Source organism: Grammomys surdaster, unplaced genomic scaffold (assembly GCF_004785775.1).
Source record: "Grammomys surdaster isolate TR1022 unplaced genomic scaffold, NIH_TR_1.0 133, whole genome shotgun sequence".
Classification (NCBI taxonomy): Eukaryota; Metazoa; Chordata; class Mammalia; order Rodentia; family Muridae; genus Grammomys; species Grammomys surdaster.
In genome coordinates, this window is record NW_021604591.1 from 3,097,629 (window position 1) to 3,108,617 (window position 10,989).

The following is a 10,989-nucleotide window of genomic DNA, read 5'->3' on the forward strand; positions in this document are numbered from 1 at the left end:
TCTTTGTGATTTATGTTAGATTTATGTTATGTTACAGTAGCTGTTCTAGGTCTCCTGACCATCCTGACCAGATGGTTCCAAGTTGCTGTGTTGCCCGTTTTTATGAAACACATACTAGCTATATTAACTTAAAATAGTACATTGACTAAAAGACTGATAAGAACACTCCCCATTGCACTTAATTCTTTCGTGGTTTTGTTTTGTTGGTGGTACTGGGGTCTAAACCTAGAGCTTTGTGTATGCTAGACAAGTGTTGTGCCACAAAGCTACTTCCCCAGTCCATGCTCACAATTCTTTAGTGCTTCTTTTGTACCTTTGTTTATCATACTAAAAACTGAGAAATTACAAGAGATTCTAGACATATTACAAGGAGGAAAATTGAGCTGTGAAATCAAAGCAATTAGCCTCAGCTCACATAAACGCTAGGAACTTGTTATGGATGTGAGTGGTCACAAGGCTGAGGCAGTAAAGATGCTGTGGCAGAAGGTGTTTGCTTGCTTGGAAGTGCCTTTGTAAAGGTCTAATGCCCTTCTGACCTCGGCTTGCAACATCTCAACAGCTGTTCCCGTGATGCTCACAAGATTGGTAACATTCTGGAAAGGATCTGCAAGCCACAGCAGTTGGCTTCTCTCCTCTGTCCCTGTGACCCCTAGGGAGGCCTTCACTGCAGAAGAGGCAGGATGAGGGAAGGTGGGAAGAGGGACAGTGGAAAATACCTCGAATGCCAAATTCACTCATAGCAAGGGAGCAGAGGACTCCTGCCCCAGGGTCCTTCCTTAGCAGATTACACTGATCTAGTTTGTGGGGTGTGGTCACATCTGTTGTTATACAGTTCTGTTTCCAGTGTTGACCTCACTACTGGACACTGCAGTGGGTTTGGAAATGCCAAGAGACTGGAGGACAGTGCCATGACAAGAGCCATGGTAAATGCTAAAGGAGGAGGTGAACGAGTTCCATGATCACGATGGGTTTCAGACTAATACAAGATGTGGGAGGGGGAAATAGAAGACAAAACTGTGAACCAAGGAAACAGCTGGACATGAGGCCCTGGAGGCCTCATTGGGATCTCACTGTGAAGGTTTCCAGTATAAGTGTGGTCCCAGCTCTGTACTCTAGAAAAGTCCAGTAGGATCCATAGCAGGACATATGGGAGGAAGGAGCTTGAAGCAAGGGGACACGTAAAGGCAAAAGATAAGCAAGGAAATTAGGAGGCGGAACAGAGAACAGGAGTCACAGGAAGAGTTCCAGGTTAGGCTCATGCTGTCCCTCTGCTATTGGGGGTAGAGGAAAGAGGGCCTGGAGCACAGCCCTTCCATTACCATAGTCAAAGAGGTGGGCAGCCCTGGCGGTAGGTGTCTACCTGGTAGCTAGAAAATAAAGGAAGGTAGGGTTGATTCCTGGAGGACAGACTGGAACACATGAGGAAGAACAGGCCTATTTTGGCTCACAGTTGAGGAGTACAATGCCTCAGGGGGTAGGCTGGAGTGTAAGGCAGCTGATCACTCCATCACTGTTATAAAAACAGAACCAAAGGCAGTGAATGTCTCAACTACCTGACCACCACACAGTGAGGCCCCACGTCAGGACCTCTCCGTTTGTTTCTTTCTGTTTGATTTTGGCTGAACTGTCAGCTGCTGGGGAGCCATTCTGGACAAGAAGATGATTGTTGGAGACCCAGGGCCTGAGGAAAATGGACAAAGGTGGGCCTGCACAGGGGATACGAGGCTAGACCCCTTCCACTTCTTCCTCTAGATCCTGTCTCCTGCCACAGCCTGCTCTGGCTTCACGGTGACTTTCAGCTCTCCAGACCCAGAGCCATGTTACCTGGCCTTGCATTTTATTTTTATTTTGAGGACAGGGTCTCGTATATTCCAGACTGACCTCCGACTTGCTGCCTCGTAGCTATGGATGATCTTTAACTCCTACCCTTCATGTATCCCCAAATGCTGGGATTACAAGGTCTGCCACTACACCTTGTTCACGTGGGGCTAGGAACCCAGGGATCCATGCATTCAAGGAAAAGCACTCTACCAGTTGCACTACACCCCCAGGCTTGGACTGCCTCCTGTGTACTTTCCCATCGAATATAAAGGGAAATCACTGAGTAGTTGGTCCAAGGTGATTTGTTGTTGTTGTTTTTGTTTGTGTATGTTAAGATCCACTCATCTATACTCCTGGTTAGGACACTAGGGACAGAAAGGCAGGAGAGGCGTGCTATAGCCCACGTCTGCCCTGACTGCAGGCTCCTTGTGAGAGCAGATGTGGCAGGAACAGCAAGGGCTGCAAGATGGGCAAGACTTCCTGGAGGAGGTGGGATTGGAGACTGGGTGCTATTTATTCTAGTCTCAAATAAGAAAAGAAATTTAGACACTTAAAAGGTTTGGACTCTGGTGGCCATAGTTGTATATGCCTATAATCCCAGCCTTCTGGGGACAAAGGCAGAAGTATGAAGAGTTTGAGGCTAACCTGGGCTATATAGTGAGACCTGGTTTCAAAACCCATGAAGAAGCAAGATGTTTAGTCCCAACATTAAAGTCAAAGCAGATGCAAAGTCAAGCAGGTATCCGTCAGTTCCATGCCAGCCAGGACTACATAATGACATCTTGCCCCAATGCAAACAAATATAAATAACCATAAAGACACTCCCACAAAACAAAACCATAAAAAACAAATATAAATAACCGTAAAGACACTCCCACAAAACAAAACCATAAAAAACAAATATAAATAACCATAAAGACGGGCTGGTGAGATGGCTCAGTGGTTAAGAGGACTGACTGCTCTTCCAGAGGTCATGAGTTCAAATCCCAGCAACCACATGGTGGCTCACAACCATCTGCAATGAGATCTGATGCCCTCTTGTGGGGTGTCTGAAGGCAGCTACAGTGTACTTATAATAAATAAATAAACAAATAAATAAATAAAGTTTAAAAAAAAAAGAAAAAAAATAACCATAAAGACACTCCCACAAAACAAAACCATAAAAAAGGAAAACCAAAAAAGATTGGGCTCTGACAAACTCTGCAAGGGTACACACTGGGCTCTTGAGGTTTGAAAAGTGGGAGTAGGGAGACCCCTCTACCATGTCTCCAGGCCTTGATATCTCCTGTGGCCCAGGTAATGTACACCTGAAAACCATCTGGAAAGAAAGGCAGTCAGCATCCACAGAGGATCCCAGCCCTGGCTGAGGAAAAGCCACTTCCCTTTCCTGGGAGCTCTAAGATCTCAGAGATGGGAGGGCATGGGACACAGCTGTTTCTACTCTGAAGTCAATCCACTGAAAGTCCCTGGAGACAGGGCTCAGAAGACATAAAAGCATCAGGTTTAGAGACTGGGCTACTGAGTCTAAGCATTTCCTCTTCTGATAGTCCAGGCTCCTGCCCTCTCTTCCCTCTCCCTGGGTGGGATGTGTTCTTTAGAGAAATGCTGAAGAGACACCAGAACTCAGGAGAATCATCCTCTACAAGTGGTTTTCCAGGCCCTGGGTTAGCTTATGCACTGGTGCCCAGGCTTGGGCCCTTCCCAATGTGATGCCAGTGCCCATCCAAAGCCAGTACTGTGTGCTGAGTTTTCTCTTCTGCCTCTCAAGATGGAGTGTGTGTGGTGGGGGTAGGGGTGAGTGGATTGCCTAGTCTGTCCCATGCGGCCAAGCATGTGCGGTTCAGTGACTGGCTGAGGCCTAAGTAGAAGGGACAGCAGTGCCTTTCCTGAGACAAGTGGGAAGAAAGTATCAGCCACGGCTGACCGAGCTGTGACCCAGGGCCCAACACAGAGCCAATTAGCAGTCACCACCATGGTGGCAGGCTTGCCACAGCTTCCACAGGAGGCCCCCTTGTGCAGCTAGGTGTCAGGCCGAGTTAGCACCAGGAGGCTGAGTGGAGCCCAGCTGCCTAGATGGAGGGCCATGGGTGATAACACTCCCACTGGGCTCTGGTGGGGGTGAGGTGCAAGCCAGACAGACTTACGAATAGGCATGCCTCCACTCACAAATGCATGTGCCAGCATGTTGTTGGATGTGTGTTTGTGCACATGCTTGTCACTGAAGGTTTGCATGCCTGTGACCTGGCCATGCCTTTGTGTATCCAGTTAGCACATCCAGTGTGTACCTGCTGTGTACACCCGGAACCCTAGGATGAAACAGTCCAATCCTTGTCCTTGTAGAGCTGGAAGTCAGGGGGATAGGTGGGAAATGATTAGGCGTCTACTGTGTACTCTCTACTGTGTACTCTCTACTGTGAAAAGGTAGATCTGGAGGCAGGTACAGCTCGCTCCTTAGCTGCTGTCCTCAGGGTGGGCCTTTCTGAGGGAGAGATGAGTGGAAGTGAGGTGGCAGCCAGTTGGTTTGAAGGAGGAGAGTGGCAGGCAGGGCAATGACCAGGGCCAGAGTGAGAGGAGCTGGGCAGGATTGAAAGGATGGAACTGGAGCTGGAGTGACCGGAGCACAGCCTTCAGTATGGACCTCCTTTCCCAGCCCCAATTTGAGTTCCAGCTCTGGCCCTTTCCCTTAGCCCAACCACACAGCTGGGTACACAGGGCTTACACAGACAGCAGCTAGCATTGTCTGTGGTGGGTATGCTCAGCCGTACAACTCCAGCTGAGTGTACTTGGTACCCACAAGTGCCCAGGGGAAGGAATCAGAGTCCTCAAAACCAGGTGTGACCTTGGAACCCCAACCTATGGCTAATCTTGAAGCTGCCTCTTTGTGGCCAGAGACAAGGATGCCCATGGGGATTGAGATGCATAATACCCTTTGGCAGAAGGAACACAAGGCAGGCTCTCTCAGTCCAGACTTTTGCACCCTACCACCTCCTTTACTCAAGGACCCTGAGCTTCAGCATGTCATGGAAAGCTGGCTTCTAACCTTGAACTCCATCTCCCAAGACACATAGTCCCAGACAAAGAGCCCAAGGGAGAGAGCTAGGTTGGCCTATTCAGTTGGCTTTAAGGAAAGTTGGGTGATGACAAAGAAAGCGAAGGGACATTGTTGTGGAAAACGTGTCACCATGCCAAACCAGTGGAACTCTCCTCCCTTCAACTGAAGAAGTGTGTGACATTATTCTTGGGGAGATGTGAACAGACACCTACTTACTTACCCCTGACAGGAAACAACAACTGACTGAAGTGCTGATACCACCAAAATCCAACTTTGTACCAATGGGCTTAGTGGGGTCATGGGTGTATGGGTGAAAGGCTAATTCAGGAATACAGTCAACTGAAGGCAGATAAGTGACTGAAAGTTACCCCAGTATGGGTGACAACTCACAAAATGGAGCTTTAGAACTCTGCATGCCTTGCAGACAGCTTTACAGGTTGGAGACTCTCCAGAAGCCTTACTGCTTTATACAGCCTTGCAGAGGAAGAGGCCTGTGCATCTGGTCAGTTTCAGGGAATTCCTGAGACTCACAAGTTGCTTAGTTCCTGAGACCCTCCTACAGAGGCTCTCCGGTCTCAGGAGCTTTCCTCCTGAGGAGAATGTTTCAGCTCAGAGTGTATTGCTGCAACAAGAAGGATATCTTAGATGTCCTGAGGATGTTAGGTGGGAGGCCCACAGCTGTGTGTCTGTCTGGGTCCTGTATCTATGGGTGGGCCCATACATTTATGTTTGATTTAGCCCAAGCTGGAACCATCCTGCTAGCCTCTGGATATTAGCATGTCCCATGTACCTTTGCACTGCCCAGGTAGTTTACCTACTCAGGCAGACTGTTTGGCCTTTGCCCTGTGCACTATAGGGATCTCTCTGTGTCTGAGCTTTTCTGGGAGACTGAACAAATGTCTGAATGTCTCCAGGTTTGTCATTTGGCTGTCAGCCTCTGTAGCACCCTCTTCCTCAGCTGACCTAGAAGCTCTCAAAGAGTAACTGAAGGCTCCACCTTCACCTGGGCCACAGAGGTAGACAAGTAGACACAATCAAGTAGACACAAGCAGTCTCCCAAGATGCTACACACACACATACACACATATCCAGTCCCTGTTTCTCTCTCGTTGGCCTCCCACCCTGAGGGTGCAAGGAGGTTGGTGATGAGAGAGGTGAGAAGAACATAGTAACACTTTCCAGTGCAGTGTAAACTGGATTTCTTGGGGGTGGTGGGGTGTGACAAAAAGAAAAAAAAAAAACAAAAAACCCCAAAGAAACTCTTGTGTCAAAGAATCTATAAGGTTGGTAGAATGTCCATAGTTGTGGAGAGTCAGAATGTTGCAGATCTGGAGCCAAATTATCTTGGGCTATCTTTAACCTCCTTAGTAGTCATATATTGGCCAACTCTGTTTATGACCTGACATCCTGTGACTATCCGGTGAACTCCTTTCTAGAATGCAAAGCACACCCTTAGCTTCCACAAATCCAAAGTCTAAGAATGTCATCAGATGGCGTCTGTTCACAGCAGAGATTTTGCTGTTTCTTTGTGACCTGCCTTCCTGCTGTTTCCACCGATGTGTTTTTATAGTTTTGTGTTATCATAAAAATTTCACAAAACTGTCTCCACATTGGACTGTGATGGTACTAGGGGTAGTCTGAACCTCTGCTCCTAAACTGTAGTCACTCATATTTGACACAGAATAAAATCTGTTTCCCCCCTTTGAGGTGAGAGCTGTGTTTTTGCATCCACAGTACAGACTTCTGAGTGTCTCCCTCCAGCCTACTGTGGGGTCTGGCCAAGCTGTGGGTGAGCAGACATGGGCCTCTCACATGGGGTAGAAGCTCCTGGAAAGTTGCTTCAGAGCAAAATTGCTTCAGAACAAGTAGCCAAGAGGGCCCAGTGAGGACGATGGGTTGTGGTGCAAACCGGAAATCAGGAGAAAAAGCAGTTGCCAGCTTGTCTGGAGGTCTGGACAGGATCGGCAGACTCCAGGCAGATGAGGGTGGGGCTGCGGAAGCTCCAGGTGGCTGCCTTTGCTGGAGAGAGGCTGGAATGATGAAGAACTCAGCTGGCCACATACAGGCCTCGCCAAGGTGAACTGTCACCTCTGCAAAGGTTCAGTGAGGAGCAGACGCAGGAAGGCTGGGGGACTCCAGTCTCCCGAAGCACTCTGTGTCCTTGTCCTAAGGCAGCAGCTCCCTCCCAGGTGCCTGGTGGAAACTCTGGAAATGAGGACCTGAACATCCGCTCCTGGACACATCTGGGAGGGCCAGGAGTCAGCGAGTCTGAATCCTGTGGACCCACGATCTCTGCCAGCAGAGATGAACCCTGGAGTTCAACCTAAGGTGGTTGTTGGAGAGACAGAAACGTCATCCTTCCTGCAAGAGTCAGGTGTGGGAGGCAGCTGGAACAGGAAGGCCTGGGAACTGTAACCTGAGGGCCCAGACCACATCCACAAGCAGCCTTTCCTACAACTAGCCTTTTCATTAATGTTTTCTCAGCACAGATAGTCTCCACGTGGATAAAATGGCTATCACAGACCTGGCAGGCTGCCAGCATCGTGGGTCAGTATATGCAGGTCCATCTGGCTTCTCTCAGCCCCTTTATCCTGCAGTAGGAGAGAGAATACATTCCTTTTGGTAAGCTTGAGTAAATGATCCATCTCTCCAAAAGGATGGCACGACCTGGCAGGATTATGGCTTCCGGAGCTAGCCCATAGGCACAATGGCGTATGCCTTATCTCACTTTGCCAGATCCTGTACTGGTGTTGGGATCATGGTTATAGACTCATTCCCATGAGATATTTGAGCTGCGTATTGAAGAGCAAATAGGAATTTCCCAGATGCAGAGGCAGGCAAGTGGTACTGGGAAGGGGTGATGATCCTGTAGCTGAGGTAGAAGCTTTCTAGCCCTGTAGAAAGAGAATACCTTCCAACTCTCTCCTCTCGTCTAGATGGGAAGGAAGTATCAAGACAAGGTGGGTGTGATGGCTAATTTTACGTCAACTAGACACAAGCTAGAGTAACTTGAAAGGAGGAAACTTCAGTTGGGAAAATGCCTCCATAAGATCTGGCTGTAAGGCATTTTCTTAATTAGTCATATATGTGGGAAGGCCCAGCCCATGGTAGCTGGCGGTTCTGGGTTCTATATCAAAGCAAGCTGAACAAGCCAGGAGGAGCAAGCCAGTAAGCAGCATCCTTCCATGCCCTCTGCATCAGCTCCTGCCTCCAGGTTTCTGCCCTGTTTGAGTTCCTCTCCTGGTTTCTTTCAATGATGGACTACAATGTGGAAATCTAAGCCAAATAAACCCTTTCCTCTCCAACTTGCTTCTGGTCATGATATCTCATCTAAGCAACGGTAACCCTGCCTGAGATAAGGGTGATTGCATGTGGGGACATCCTAACTGTGTGCTTTGGCTTGGATGAGCATCTGGCTTCCTCCTGCCAACCTAGTTGATCTGCAATCAGGTTTCCATATGCTAATGACTAGGCTGAGGCCAGTAATGGAAAAGGCATGTGTGTGCATTGTGGTTTATTATTATTAATTATTATTATTATCATTATTGAATGGAGAGGGGCTGGAGACATGGCTCTGTGGTTAAGAGCACTGGCTGTCCTTCCAGGAAACCTGAGATTGGTTCCCAGTTTCTACGTAGTGGCTCACAATGGTCTGTAACTCCAGTTTCAGGATCTCTAACACCTTCTTTTGGCCTTTTTGGGCACTGCAGGCCTATGGTATACTGACATATATTCAGGCAGACACTCATACACATAAATAAAAACAAATAAAATCTTTTAAAATGAATAAATAGAATGGAAAGGGAAACGGAGGCTGAGGAGATAGCTCAATCAGTGAGACACTGGCTTTGGAAGCACAGGAACCTGAATCTGACCCGAGAACCCACTCTGAAAGGTTAAGCATGGTGGTTTGTGCTTGTAGTATTAGTGCTTGTGAGACAAAGACAGGTGAGTCCATGGGATTCACTGGCCTGAACAATGAGCCTCACATCAGTGAGAGATCCTGTATCAAAACCGAACCAAACCAAAACAGCAACAACAACAACCATCTAAAAACCACACCAAACCAAAACAGCAACAACAACCATCTAAAAACCCCACAAAAACCAAACCAAACCAAAAAAACCACAACAAGGAACAATACCATTGTTGACCTTTGGCCTCCACATTCACATGCATAATGCGCATACACATTATGTATGTTGTATACTTGCATACATGTCAGCACACAGAAGAGAAGCAAGGCCTTTCTGTGTCCCTGACTCACTTGAACCTGTGTAGCCGAGCCGGCTCCACACTTGTAATTGTACTGAGATCTCTATTCCCAAGTGCTGTGCTCACAGATGTGCACTACCTGGACGGGCTTTGCATGTTGCTTTAAAGCAGGACACACTGCTAATGCTAACAGGAGATGCTTTCTTAGAAAGAAAGGAAAGGGACATCCAGGCACAACACCCCAGCAACAGGCCTGCTCCCTTTTTGATGAGTACCTGATTCTGATCTCTCCCAGCACATACATGTGCATCTGACTGAATGATGTGTGGGCAGAATGGGCTGTGCTGACCCAGCAACTGCAAGCGAAAGAGAGCAGAGCTGTGTGAGGGAGGGGTGTGAGGGAGGAGTATGCTTCTTTTGAGGAGTTGCAGAGAGATGGTGGTATGTGTACATGTGGAAGAAGACTCCAGAAAACCGTGTGTGTGTGTGTGTGTGTGTGTGTGTGTGTAATATTTGAAGAGAGGACATTCCAAGGCACTGTATTACTGTATTTATTTCAGTAGTTATTCATGTGACTGGACCAGGCATGGTGGTACAAATTTCTCATCCCAGCACCAGTCAGAGGAGGTGGATCTTTGTGAGTTCAAAGCCAGTTTGATCTACCTACAAAGTGAGTTAGCAGCTAGCCAGGGCTATACAGTGAGACCTGTCTTTTTGTCTTTTTTTTTTTTCTATATGAAGTAAAAGGAAGAGGAAGAGGAGGAAGAGGAGGGAAGAAAAGGAGGAGGAAGAGAGGAAGAGGGGAAGGAGGAGAATGGGAGGAAGAAGAGAAGAGGAAGAAGAGGAGGAGGGGAAGGAAGAAGAGGAGAGGTTCTGAAGAGATGATTTAGCTGTTAAGAGCACTTGCTGTTCTTTCAGACGACCTGAGTTCAGTTCTCAGTACCTGCATGGTAGCTTACAAATGTCTGTAACTCCATTTCCATGTAATCCAATGCTCTTCTGATCTCCACAGGCATTCCTATGGTGCACACATATACACGAAGACAAAACACTCAGGACTATAGCGTAAATAAATCCTTAAAATTATTTTTAAAAGAAAAAGAATATGACTGTGCCTGGTGGTGCACTCCTGTGAGTCCAGCACACAGGAGGCTGGAGGATCAGGGGTTCAAGGTCACACACAGTTATACAATGAATTTGAGGCCAGCCTGGGGTACAAGAGTATGTCAAAGAAATGAAATAAAAAATAAAAGTAAATAAAAAATAAAAATAAAAGAAGAAGCTAAGGAGCATGGAAGGAAGACTAGGGGCTAAGTTAACCATCCTGTCCCAGTTTGCTTATGACTTTTATAGTTTTACCACTGAAAGTCTGCTTTCCTGAGAATACTATGGTTGGTCACCATACCCAGTTTCTCTGTACTTCAGCTTCTTTTGCTGTAGAATGGGTTTAAGAGAATACCATCATTATAAGAGGGTGGTGTGTGTTAGCAGGAGGGGCTGAAAAAACCAAGCAGTCCTGGAGCATGCTGGATACACAGCATGGAACTCTCTCTGTACAGTCTCAATGGGTCAATACTGGACCTATCTACTTAGGATTTCCTCACAGACCTCATGTCGTCTTCAGTATGTCATGTGTAGACTGACTCTGGGCAGCACTAGAAAGGCAGAAGGCAGACTAGCAGGGTCCCTGTCCTCCACTCCACTCAACACCCCCTCTTCTTTTTCTTCATGAGAAAGTATCCAATCCTTTTCTTCTGGCCCTGAGTTCCTTCCTGTGGGGAGATGCCTGGAGCTACTTGAATTAAGGGGAATGAAGGGGAGTGGTTCTGCCAGGCTGACTGGGGAGGCTTCCTCAAGGGGAGTGCTCTATTCCTGCACCAGCCGGGCTGCCCCCACCAATG

At 47.6% G+C, this 10,989-nt stretch overlaps 1 pseudogene across 1 annotated transcript in view; it reads left to right on the plus strand.

Moving 5' to 3' along the window:
- Positions 1-7,200, plus strand: part of LOC114616980 — a 9,265-nt pseudogene extending 2,065 nt beyond the window's left edge. The window contains exon 2 of the transcript XR_003710717.1: positions 7,045-7,200. The product of XR_003710717.1 is annotated as a 60S ribosomal protein L27 pseudogene (transcript). The remainder of the gene's footprint in view (positions 1-7,044) is intronic.
- The last annotated feature ends 3,789 nt before the right edge of the window (positions 7,201-10,989 follow it).